Below are 12,906 nucleotides of genomic sequence, written 5' to 3' on the forward strand. Positions count from 1 at the left end.
ACTCACCTGTATGGCATGTTCTGTGGTGGCACTGCCACTGCTTTCTGTGGCTCTGATATGGTAAAATCCTTACTTTCATTTTAATGTAAGGGTTTTTTTGGCTGCTGGGAGAATTCTCACATTTGTCAGACCTGATCATTGACAGCATTGAATAAACTCTGAAGGAGATTTATTTGGAATTACAGTTTGATGTACTTTCTCTCAAAGGTTTCTTTTGCCTTGTGTTTGGGTGCATGACTGGACTGGGCTGTACTGAATCCAAACTTCATAAGCTTGCTAGGTACTGGTTAGGAGACAAATTGCTGCTACATTTTTTAAGGATATTGTAACTTTTTTTTTTCTTCTCCTAAAGCACGACTATTTGGGTAGAAGAGAGCATTTTACCTAAGCAGTCTTACTACTGCTGTGAAGTAGGTGCTTGGAAATCTGTTTTCCAATTCTAGTCGTGCACATAATATTTCCTTCTCTATGTCAAAAATATAATACAATATTCTGTGAGAATGAGCATTTATTTTGATGACTTTGGTCTGAATTTTCATGTGCAATCCTTCCAGCAATTCAACATTGCATTGCTGGTATGATGAAAAATAGATCTTTACAATATATTCTTTTGGCATCTGTGTTGTTGATTTTTGTGTTGTGCATCAAAGTAAAACATGAGTGTGGTAGTGGAGGGATTGATTGAAACTACTGGCCAAAACTGAGAAGATGAGGGAAAAAAAAGGGGCTATATAAAGGAAAATATGTGAGTACAAAAGGTTTGTACTGAGAGAGATGATCTCTTATGTGTCTGTTACATTCAGCTTAGGCCACTTAAAAATATTATCTGGAGATGGTTTTAAAAAGCTGGGTGATGACATATCATTAAAGATGTAAAATCTTCTTGTGGGAAGTGAGAGAAATTTAGGATTGTCCTCTCTCAGCTAAACTTAAGGTACCATAGATTTGCCTTAATTACAGCTGTTGCCAGCCCTCTCTGTGTTAGTGCCCTGATGAAGTCCCTTATTTCACTGAGACACAGAGGCTGTTTGGATTGATAACAAAACCCATCCTTGTTCCAAAATGTGATAGCCTTCACTGTAACTAATAACAGCTATCACCAGCACAGCTGTCAGTGAATAAGTATAACTCTGGTGCAGTCAATACCCTGGAGAATAAATTAGCAAAGTAGTAAGACCATATAAAGATAAAAATGCAGTATGAGTTTATGTATACCTAGTTTAATGATTTCTCTTTTCCCCCTGAATAACTGTCTTGAAAGATGGAAAATTGTTTTCAAAAGCACCAAGACAAAACCCACTTTTTGACACTATGATACTTGTCTAACCTGTGGAACTCCCTGTTCTGAGATACCACTAAGAATTTGCTGCTCATGGCCTCAAAATAATTGCTTTTAAATTTAGCAGATGTATAGAAGAAATAGGAATCATGCTTAACAGAATCTTTGGAGCTACCTTCCCCCCCACTCTGTTTTTTTTTTCTCTTGCCTATCCACTAGTGTGTTGTAGATGCTGTATAATGATGGAAAAGAGTTCCAGGAACTGTTTTGATCCTGGCTTGATGGATCAACAGTACAATATTTTTAATGTATTTTGTGACTTGAGAGATGCAGGTTTGTCAATATTATACCTAGTGTTTTCAGGTCCTAAAATTGCTTCTTAGGATAAGCATCAGTGTGCAGTTTAGTTGGAAAGTATTGTGTAAAACAAAAGAATTTCTTATGACACTAAGAAGTGTGGGTAAGTTACTTCTTTTTATTCAGACTTCCAGTAGGGTTTAGAATGGTGAAAAATCTTGGTAAAAGAGTCCAAAAATAGTACTTCCTACTGATGTAGAACACTTCAGGCCAGGGATGCTATAAAAGGTAAGTAGTGTTTTGCTTATTGTACAGTTTAGGGAGGAATAAAGTGATGAAGTCAAAATCATGCAGCAATTCTGTAGAATTGGTGGGGAAAAAAATCCAAACCACTGCTGTAATACTGGAAACTTCATTTCCTAGATACAAGTTATTTGCAAAAAGTGGGAATCAGCACTCTTTCCTCTGAAGACGATCCTTAGCAGTGGAAGATCCTATAAGCTCTAATCATAGGACTTAAGCCCCTTGCTCTATCAGCGAGTGTCCTTTGCATACTTTTACATCTGGCATTTGCTCCAGTTGTAAATTATTCCTTTCATTCTGCATATCTAGAATATGCCTATGTGAATCTTTATAACAAGCAAATAATTCTTTATGAGCATAAATTTTCCAAGGAATCTGAGTATTCTCATTTAGTTTCTAGTGTAACACCTGGAAGCTTTCAGGTTTGAATTTTCAAAAATAAAAAATAAAAATGCACGTTTAAAGGTTAGATTGCCATTAATACATTAAAGAGAATTGCTTTATAAAGTATTTATTTGGTAGAAGTGAACATGATTTCATTAATATTAACTAAAGAAGCCCTCAGGCGATAAGCATGCGAAAAGAATTTTTGACTAAAACTGTCAGCTTCATACTTGAAATCTGAGGACACATCTCTTTAAGGCCTTGTGGATGGTGTGGAATGCACCAGTTTTAATGTGTTTCTGAAGCAGCAGCAGTACAGTACAATTTTATCAGAAGTTTCTTTGAAAGGTTGTGATCGCTTGTATTAAACTTTCTTTGGCTGCGTAACAACGATAAACACTTGGTTCTGGGGTAGCCATGTGAAGTTCAGTCAGAAAAATTTATAAATTACTTTTACAACCTCCACATTAGGTATGTTGTAGAAGGATAACATCCTCATTGATTTTTGTTAGTTCTCTTAATCCAGTACAAGAGAAACCTTCAAAGAGACCTGGGGATTTTTGGTCCTTAGTAGTATCCTGTCCGACCCAGGGCTGTAGAGATGGCTTGTTCTCAAGATGTCCGTGATATCTATTGATCTAAAACCTCCAGAACTGCAGCTGATGTAAACCTGCAGGCAGCAAATAAAACGTTTAAGGTTGGCAAGATAAAATAATAACATACTTTAGCTGGCAAAGTAATCACAGAGAAGAGACAGAAACTAGAAGAAACTGTGAGAGAAATGAGGAAATTGCATGCAGGTTCCAGGTAAAAGAGTCTTTTAATGATATCTTAGAGTTGGAAAAATTGAATACTGTCATGCAGCAGCAGGCATTTGTGGACTTGGCTTCCAGTAGCACATTCTTAAAATCAATTTACTAGTCAGTTTACTACAAGAGGAAGTAACGTGCTCCTTCCTTTCTTACATTGCTGGGAGACATGTTCTGTGAATCTAAATTTTCAGTTAGGGAAAACACAGTTTTCTCCATGAACACCTTAATAAAGGTAAGAAATGCTTTAGATAGCAGTGAATGTGAAGTTGTGATTATAAATACAATGAAAAGTCTGGGTAAAGGGTCTGTTTTTCTCCTGAAAACTCAATTTCAGTAGTACTTTTTTACTAGAGCTGTAGAAACTGGAATGTACTTTAGTATAACTAGGAATTCTAGCACACATGGTTTAGAGGGTCTTTAATTTTTTAATTTTTTTTTTCTTCCAGGTTCTATTTACAAATGTGACTTGTTTTGTTTTTTTCATCTAATAGAAAAACCTTAACAGAACTCCCACATTTTTTCCTGAACTCCAAGGTGTTGATCTTAGATAATACAATCTAAACAGTGAAGTGTACAGTATAGATATTGAAATCACTGAAGTTAAACCTGCTGTTGCTTCATTAAATAAGTGGGCAGTGTTTTTCTTTTCCGCACATTCTGATAAATAATTAAATACAGGCAAATGAAAAGAGAGTTACTTTTAGTCTCTTTTTTTCGCTTTCCTTCCTGAATAAGAAATAAGGGATTCAGACAAAGCTGAAGACATCATGTAGAATGGTGGAAAATTTCACTTGGGATTAGCGAGAGGTTGAATTCTGTGCATGAATAAATCTCTTCCTTGCAGTTTAATGATCAATAAAATATTTTGATGATGTTACATGGTTGTGTTAATTTCTAGAGTTTGGTTAGTATTTAGGGCAGTGTAAAAAAAGTATTTCTTTCTTAACTGTGTTCATAGTAGGCCATGTTCACTGGTATAAAATGGAAGAGCAGGAAATGTTTTATGAGAGTGAGTTAATTTCCATAGAAGACAGGTTAGATAGACTTTTTTGAGTTTTGGATGTAGGCTTAGGAAACCTACTTCAGTTACAGTGGAAAGAACTTCACGTGGAAGTGAGATACTGTGTTTTCATTTTCCTCGTAAGGTCATTCCTAGTTGCACAGCACTTCATTTCAGTGTTGAGTTCAAAAAGTGCCGAGCCATACTTGAAGTTGCATTCTTTTTCATTTAGAGGATTCCTCTAAGCTCTGCTGTGTTCAGAATTTCCTGGGAGGACTATTTTTGTTAAAGATGAGCTGCATTTAAAAATTAATTAAGTAGTATTTTGTAGGTATTCTTGAGAAGGCAGTTTTGCAGTAATTATTCATAATAAGCTTCTTGAAGTGCTTTTGGTTTTTTTCTTCTTATTTGCTGGTCTCTGACACCTTTGCCTTCACATACTTTCTTCTAATTGTAGATGAGGTAGTACCTGTCTTATGTTTTTACCTCTGCTGTGATTTCAAGGCTGGATTCATTAAGAGACAGCACAGATGAACTCTGTCAGGAGTTGGCAATGCAGAAATACTCTTCATGCACTTGGCAGACAGCAGTGTACATAGGTGGACTCTGATTTGAGGATTATCTTCTGCTATTCTGATAGACTTGAAATTGTTACATTTGAAGCTGAGGATCTCTTTAACAGAAAGGAAAAGAATAGCATTGATTGATACATCTTGGTTTAAGAACAAAGAAAAGGTTGAGGTAAATATTGGAATTAATTTTTGGTTCCTACTACTTGGTCATTTCAGAGATGAAGAGACTTTGTCTTCAGCTGCTATAGTTTATAAGTTGTTCCTGATTATTCATGCAGCAGATTTTTCTTGAAGGCACACTTTGGGAGGAAAAGGAGACTAGACCAGGTCACTAGAGGATGAGACATCATTTTCTAGGGCTGTATACCAGGGTCAGGATGATTGGGACATGCTGTCTCCTTAACCCTTGTTGATCTTGCTGGGGTTTATCATGGCTGATTCAAATGTCTTGTTGCCCAGTCACAGCAGGCAGGAGTGGGAATCTTAGTGAGCAGTTGGGGTTTTTGTTTGGATACCACTTGTATCATGTGAACCAAAGACTTGTGTGCTGTGCAGCAAAACTAAAGGAAGTGTTAGGCTTGCTGTAAAACAGGAATTGGAGGAAATCTGGATTGATGGAAATAGCTTTCTGTAAAAGCAGAGTACTCCTAATGCAAATATAAGCTGGTTTTTCCTAGTTCTCTCTTCAAAGCACATATAAAACCATTTTGAAAGAGGAAACTACCTTTAATTTCAAATATGATGATTTTCATGGCTTTTCTGGGAATATTTTATCTGAGTATATTTCTTCTGTGGAAGATAGAACTTCTCTTCTGTAAACAGAGCCAGAAGTTAAAAAAAATAAAAAATTCATAGTGTTCATCCACTTCCCCTCCCATAGGACTGTCATATGTATCTCAATCATGGACTTCCCCTAAACAGCAGAGGAAGAGATTAAAGTGTACTTTGTTCTGTGATCATCTGATAATCTTTTGATGTTTCCTGTTCTTTATCTGCTTCTACTAAAAGCCTTGTATAGAAATACAGATCACAGCTGGGGGTTAACTTCATAGGTGAAATGCAATAGCTTTGTCTAGGGGTGCATGAGAGAAAAGAGGAAATGTACAGGAAGCTGAATTGGAATTGGAAATGCAGAAAAATACACATGGTGAGCTTGGACAGTATTTCTCTTATCTGTTGTCTTGTGACCCAGGCTTTCAAAGCTTAAGAGGTCTTTTGATTTCTAAAAGATGCTTTGATTTCTTGTACTTCAGATGACTTTATACTGTATTTTGGTAGCCCAGTGAGATTAGGAAGTAATTACTGAGAGCTGTAGATAGCAAGTGTAAGTCAAAATACAAACACTTTATTTTTATTGCTGCCTCAGGCTGAATCTTAAAGCTGTTTTGCCAGCCCATGTGTCATGACTCAAAGAGATGCTGTAAACTTTAAAAAAAGTAAAAGTTGAACATAGTGTCACATAAAAATCAGCTTTTCTTAATGGCACTGACTTACTTTTTCTGCTGTCTCTTTTTAATAGATAAAATTTAAGCCCTTTAAGAATTGTGGGGTTTTTTTCTCTCATGCAGTGAAATATATGTTAGACTATGTTAATTGTGTTCAGCATATTATTGGTAGTTACTGAAAGTGTCAGTCCCCGTCTTCTTGGGCATTCTGAACTTGGTTAATACTATGTTATTAGTAAAAAAACGTTTCTGTTCTAACCTCTTAGTGCTTATGTAATTACTTTCCAAATCTGTCCATTAGAATCTCCACATTTGTTACACTGAGCAGGAGGGAGTGTATGTTAGAGCTTTTTCATGACAGCATAGTCCAGCAGACTTGTGAAATTGAGATCCCTTGTACAGGGGTGCTGTTTTATTTAATCCTCTCAGATGCTTCACATGGGTGTGTAGGGTCGTTTTTGAAAGAAATACAGCCAAGGAAATTGATAAGTTAAAAGAATAAAACAATGTAAAACATAACTTACTGTTTATTTTCAGCTCTTCAGTCATCTTGCAAACTAGAAGATGGGAAATAGACAATGTTTGTGATTCAATGACACACATGGTTGTTCTTTTGCAAGAATATCATGATATCTTTTGATTATACTTCTGATTTTCAGGTCAGATTGCAAAAAAAAGGAATAGCCTGTACCTTCCAAACCAAAAATAGTTTTCCTATTTGTTCAATAATTTCTACAGGCTCAAGCCTGTGGAGATTGTGGTGAAGTGTGGTTTAATTGCTTGAGATCATAGCAGTTCAAGTATCAGAACAGGCCTTTTTGCTGCCTAGAGAATCACATCATAATTGCTGCAATAAAAACTCCTCACACCCCTTACACTCCCTGTGCTGGGAGAAGCTGCTCAGAGAGGTTGCAGTTTCTTCACCCAGGTAGTTGTGAAAGCTCAGCAGTGGGCAGCCTGAGCTGACTTTGAAGATGGTCTCCTCTGAACAGGAGGTTGGACCTCCAGAGGTGCCTTCCAAGCTCAGCAGCTGGGATACTGCATTGATGAGCGGCTGTGGAGAGCTTGCAAGTGGCAGAAGCTTCCTGTGTGGAGAATGCTTAGTGCACATCTTTTTCACATTTCTTTTCAGATGTTTGCCCTACTTGCTTATATCCAAGCACTGATTTTTCCTGTTGGTCTTTATCTATTCTATGATATGCGTGATCTCCGGGTCTTCTTCACAGCAAGGAAAGCGTGTGCTTGTGAAATTGAAGGGCAAAGTTTAAAGTAGTTAAAATAGCCTATTTATTTTAGCACAGAGAAAAAGAAGTTTTAAATATCAGTGCTGCTTTCATTTCTGTACAGGAATTAGACTTAGTATTTGAGTGTTAATATAAAAAAAGTGAGAAGTGGTCTCATATTTCTCACTGTGTAAAGTTGTATCAGCATTGGTGACTTAGCAATCCTTCCTTACCCTCCTCAGAATATTCTCTCAGAGCATGTCCTGGAAATCCCTAAACCTATGGTTAGTTGGTCCTATATGTATATCCTCAAGAGAAATAGTAGATAGCATTTCAAGCATGGAAAATGCATGCAGGTAAAAAAAAAATAAAATATTTCCCCTGTGCAAACAAGAGGAGTGGATGTGCCAAGACCTCTGACCTCACACAAAACAAATTTGATGGATGATCATCTGCTTTCAAACCTGCCACTCCAGTGCTGCCTCAGTCATGGCCTGAGTCCTTATTTTGAGTGATTCAAGCCATTTGCATTTTATTTATCTGTTGTTCAGTGCCCCTGCCCAGACTCAGCAGTGGGCTTTTGCCAGAAGGCCAGGCTGAGGTGTGGTGGATGTTGGGAATGATATTCTGCAGTGGGACCCTTTCATGCTTGAGAGCTCCAGAGTCAAGATTCCCACAGCAGCCTCCCTGCTCAGCCTTATTTTAATCATTTTTGACATGTGTGCCCTGAGTAAACTGATAATATATTGTCACCGATATACTGCTTTCAGCTTGCATTACTGCTTTAACAAGACATCAGAGTATGCCAATATGTGTTGCATATTACAATAGCACTTGGGAGCAGAACCAACTCATAAGACTTGTCTGAAAATGGTGAAAGAAAGATGGACATTCTTTTCAGTATGTGCTAGGAATTTATTAGATGCTATAAAATGCTGAAATATAAGAGGAAAAGTTCAGATTGCTTTAATAATTTAATTTTAAGATAAAGGTTTCTGTGTGCTAACTTGAAGCAATAATTCTTGGTGATAGAAAGCAAGTGAGCTGGAAAGACTGACGATCTGGAAATACCTCTCCTGGTTATCTGTCTCTGAGGATATCTGTGGAGTATAGAAGAAGATTCTGTGAAGAGCAGTGAAACTGGTGAAGTCTGTTTTCCTACTAATTGTGTTCTACATCCCTTTTCTTACCCCTGCTCCCCACTCCTCAGAAAAAAAACAACAAACCCAACCCAAAGAAAAAAGGATTCAAATAACAAAAACACTCTAAATCTCCAGTTCAGCCCTGCTTTTATGGTATGGGAGGAGACTAAGGCCATGAAGCTTGGTGGGACAAGAGGGAGCAGGTGTTCTTGGCTGGTTTGTATCTGTCTGGACACTGTCACACCATGGTGGTGCACTTCTATAGCCTCTTGCTCTCTGGGACACTACATTAAGTTTCTCTTTCTGTTCCCCTCATAGCTGTTCATTTTCATGAAAACTGCCCAGTTGTTTCCCATGTGGTTTTGGGAGGCTGAGAGGAGGGACAGCAGAATCACAAGCTCTTATATAATTAAAAGCTTACATTGAAAAATTATACCCCAGGCTACCCCAAAAAAATGACCTAGTTAGGATGAGATGCTGAAGTTTGTGTGCTTTTACACATTTTAGATACAAAATTTTTTTGAAGAGGAAAGGTTACTTTTCTGCTCTGATCTTAAGCTCCCTGTCCCACTTTAGGTTTCTCTTTCAGAGCTTAATTTAGATATTGTGCATGAAGTGCTGTTCTGTTTGAGGAACTCCTCAGTGCAAATTGTAATTTGATCAAAAAGCTTCACTGTCCTGTAGTAATAACCAAATTAAACCGTGTCATGCATTATTCTCTTCTAAGGTACTGTAATGAAAACATTTATTTCTAATAGCTTTTTGCTCTTTTTGAATTTTAAATCTGTGGCAAAAGCTTACTTCATATTGTCAATATAGTGAAACTGTCTTCATGCAGATCTTTCTAGGCTCCGTCCATGGTGCCTAGTGAAATCAAATTTTTAGGAGTGTTTTAGATTTATATAATTTTTTTTTCTGTTTTCCTTAGGATGCAAATTTATTTTGAATTTTTATGGAAGCTTTATTGTATTTCTATGTACAAACTGCCTTTATTCCCAAAGAGCAAATCATAAAGATGTGTGGTAATACAGAACATGAGTGCAGATTTTTAAGATGTTTGCTCTTTGTGCAGTGAGAACAACTCATTATTTGCTTACCTACTTGGAACCCTTTTGCTTAAATGAGGAAAGAGCAAATGCCTTTCGTTTGGGAATTCCCGTGCTTCCTAATTCTCGGAACAACTTTGTGAGTAAACTCACTTTTGCTTCCAGTTTCTAGGTCTCTGTACTGATTTTAGTATTAAGCACCAACAGATTGTTCTGACCTTCAGTGCAGTATATACAGCTTGAAGTGTCAGCTGAGGTTGGGCCTCAGTTGCTTGAACAGCACCTGTATTGAACAGGATTAGTGACAAGGCTGGAGCAAGCCAGTGTCACAGTGTCCCCTGTCTGATGGCCACAACAGGGTCCACTCAGGTGTGAGTGTTAGCAAATGCTGGCTGCAGGGGATGTGCCTGAAAGACAAGCCACAGTGGGCAGAACCAACCTTGGTGACTGTGCCTCTTTTTTTCTTTAAATGCTTATCTGTCCTGAAAAGTGATTGTCCAAGGTTTAACAGTTTTAAAAGACATCTAAAAGTCATACTTTTATTATGACAATTTTTTCCCACAGATAAGAAACTGGTGTGTAAGAACTAGCTGGTGATTAATTGGGCATTAAGATTTAGATTGCTGAACAAGAACCAGAGTCTTAGGCTGGATGCCATGCCTTTAGGAGTCAGAGGCCCCCACCAGAACTAGCCCATCTTGAATGCCATAGCTAGGCTCCTCTCCCCGCTCTTTGGGGTATGTTAACTTCACTGCCATAAGAACAGAGTATCTTACTGAGGTGTGACTTCAAAATTGCTTTTTGCTGGCAGTTTGAAACATGATTACGGGGGCATAATCTGAGTCCTGCTGTTAAAGGTTCCTGAAAAGGAAGAGAAGCCATTGCAGATGACACCCTGTAGTGGCATGGAAACTATAACAGAATGCTGTTTGCAAAAGGGTGGCAGCTGGAATGTTTGTATTATCTGTGCTTGTGTTCACCACTGATCCCACATGCAGGTGTGGGAGCATCTAACTAATATGCATGAGGACAAAGCTCTGTGCATACAGACAGACATCTCCCCATCCCCTTGTTCACTACAGCTTGTTCATTGGGATAAGGTTGTGGTGGTCTTGTAAGCTCAATGCTCTGTTGTATTTTATGACAGTACTTCATGAACGGCTTCCTAGTTTTGCTGCACAAGAAAATGCTGGCATTCAGTGTTGTGGAAGAGAATTCCTCACCAATCTGGCTGCTCTGTTGCTGAGCTTGTTTTGCTTTTCTGGTCTGACATACTTCTTCATAAAATAAATACAAAACCCAAGGCAGACAAATCTGACTGTTAGGCATATTGCATAATGTGTTTTATTTGTCAGTGTGCTTTCTGCTTGTTTTCTGTGACAAGATATCCAAGATGTCAGGTCCAAAAGCGGAGTCCTGTTGCACCCTGTACAGTTTATTCTGGTGTGAAATCTCTCTCTTGACAGCTGACAGTCCAGCCCAGAGCAGTTTCATATCTCTGTGACACTCTCACCTGCTGCTCATTTGGCATTGGGTACTGTGTCTGTGTTAAGTCTTGAATATTCTTCTGTCACCCCTGCCTGCCTGCCTCCTTGTGACTAATTATTCAGTTTTGTTTTGAAGAAGTCTTGCTTTTGGAAGACTTCACATCTCCAATCATCTTTAGCTTCTTTTTGTTTGGAAGAAACTTAATGGAGAAGCAGACATTCATAGTTGTGGACTGTGACTTGCAAGTTTGGGAACTTTGTGCTCTCTTGACTGACAATTCTCCTGTCAGCATCTCTTTTAGTACCTCTTTTTCTGTATTTCTTTTGTGGGTCAGAAGCAGGTCATGCCTTGTTTTTTTCTATCATTTTAAGAAAAGTAATGCTTCCTGAATTGTTTCTACAAATCAACATGCTTGAGGTTGGCTTTTGACTTCAGGAATTGATAGAATAGTGGAGGTCTTGAATATGATTTTAGAAAATACACAGCTGCAGAGGGAAAAGAGGTATTAGTATCTATAAGTCAAGGAACTGAAACATTTAGTTTCTAAACTGCAAGTGCCAAATGAAGCTTTTCCAATTGCACATGGGAAGCAAGTCCATAGTTAGCTAGGTTTCAGCAGTCTGGATACCTAAGGAGTTCCACTTTTTTCCATCTCTTGCTTATTTTTTTTCTCTTACAAGCACAGAAAAGTGTCAGGTCCTAAGCTTATGACTTCAGTTCCCTATGTCCAGCCACTGATACACAACAGCAGCACTCACCCCTTGGGCAGTCTAAATCTAGACTACTTTTGGAATCTGCTTTCCTTTCTCGTTCATGGCACTTCTGTGAACCTCCTTGTCTGAATCATGTTCTCAACGTCAATCCCATTTCTTTTGTGCTGGTTACAATCTCGAGTTGCCTCTTCAGTGTCATTATTACCTGCTGGGTTTTTATGCTTGCTGGTGAAACTCTAGCTAAAGTCTGAAATAATCTGAATTTCCTCATTAATGAGAAGTGTGAGTCACTTTCAGTTCAGCCCAGACTTTTCGGTTCTTTCACATATTGTGTCAAGACATAAGTCTCTGTAGTCTTTGAAGAGCAGACAAGGAACAGACTAGCATTAATTCAGAATTATGGATCAGAATTTATAGTAGCTTTTCAGTTCATAGAACCTGTTGGGTTTTTTCATGTTTTTTTGGGTGTGTTTGTGTTGGTTTGAATAAGATGCAGTCAGTGGGTCTGTGTGATGAGGATGGGTTCCTTGGGCTCTCTGTGAGTTTGATGGAGGTCAGAGAGGCTTTCCCCTGGGCAAGGGGGCTGTGAAGTTAGAATTCTTCACTCAGCATCTCTACCCTTGCTTAGCTGGTGTTGTAAAAAGATGAAATGGTCTCAGCATTGAGTCACGATGATTTTGTCTTTTATTTCTGTAAGTAATGGCATCAGAAATCAAAGATAATTCCATACCCCTTTAGTTTACATGGAGAATTCTGTACCGAAATTATCTACAAGTGAGTGTATGGTTTTGGGCTTAGCAAGGGGGAAGGTAAGATATCACAGAAACTATGTACAGGAGGGTTTGTGTATTTGGAATTGGTAAGGCATTTGACTCTCCTTGTGGCATTTGTGGATATACTTGGAGAAGTGAACTGGGCCTTATTTCTTTATTCTGCTTCTAAAAATTTGAATTATAACCCTATCAGTTGAGGCAACTGCAGAGCAGTGGAATAGGTTTACATCTAAATTACCAGTAAACATGGAGAGAAATTGAAGTTTGCTTTCCCCTTGCAGATAGCCACACACTTCTCATAGGCAGATAGCTTTTGTATCCTCTGACTGTGCTTTCTCCTGTATATGCTGAGCCTTTCTAAAAGCACTTACACTTGTTTGACTACTAGATTAGCTAAGAAATGATTGAAAACACATTTTAAAACTTAAC

The 12,906-nt window shown here is 38.1% G+C and overlaps 1 protein-coding gene across 17 annotated transcripts in view; it reads left to right on the top strand.

The window, feature by feature from the left end:
- TRAF3 (TNF receptor associated factor 3) overlaps positions 1-12,906 on the top strand; it is a 69,335-nt gene that overhangs the window by 21,375 nt on the left and 35,054 nt on the right. The window lies entirely within an intron of this gene.

The sequence above is a fragment of the Parus major genome, chromosome 5 (genome assembly GCF_001522545.3).
Source record: "Parus major isolate Abel chromosome 5, Parus_major1.1, whole genome shotgun sequence".
Taxonomy (NCBI): Eukaryota; Metazoa; Chordata; class Aves; order Passeriformes; family Paridae; genus Parus; species Parus major.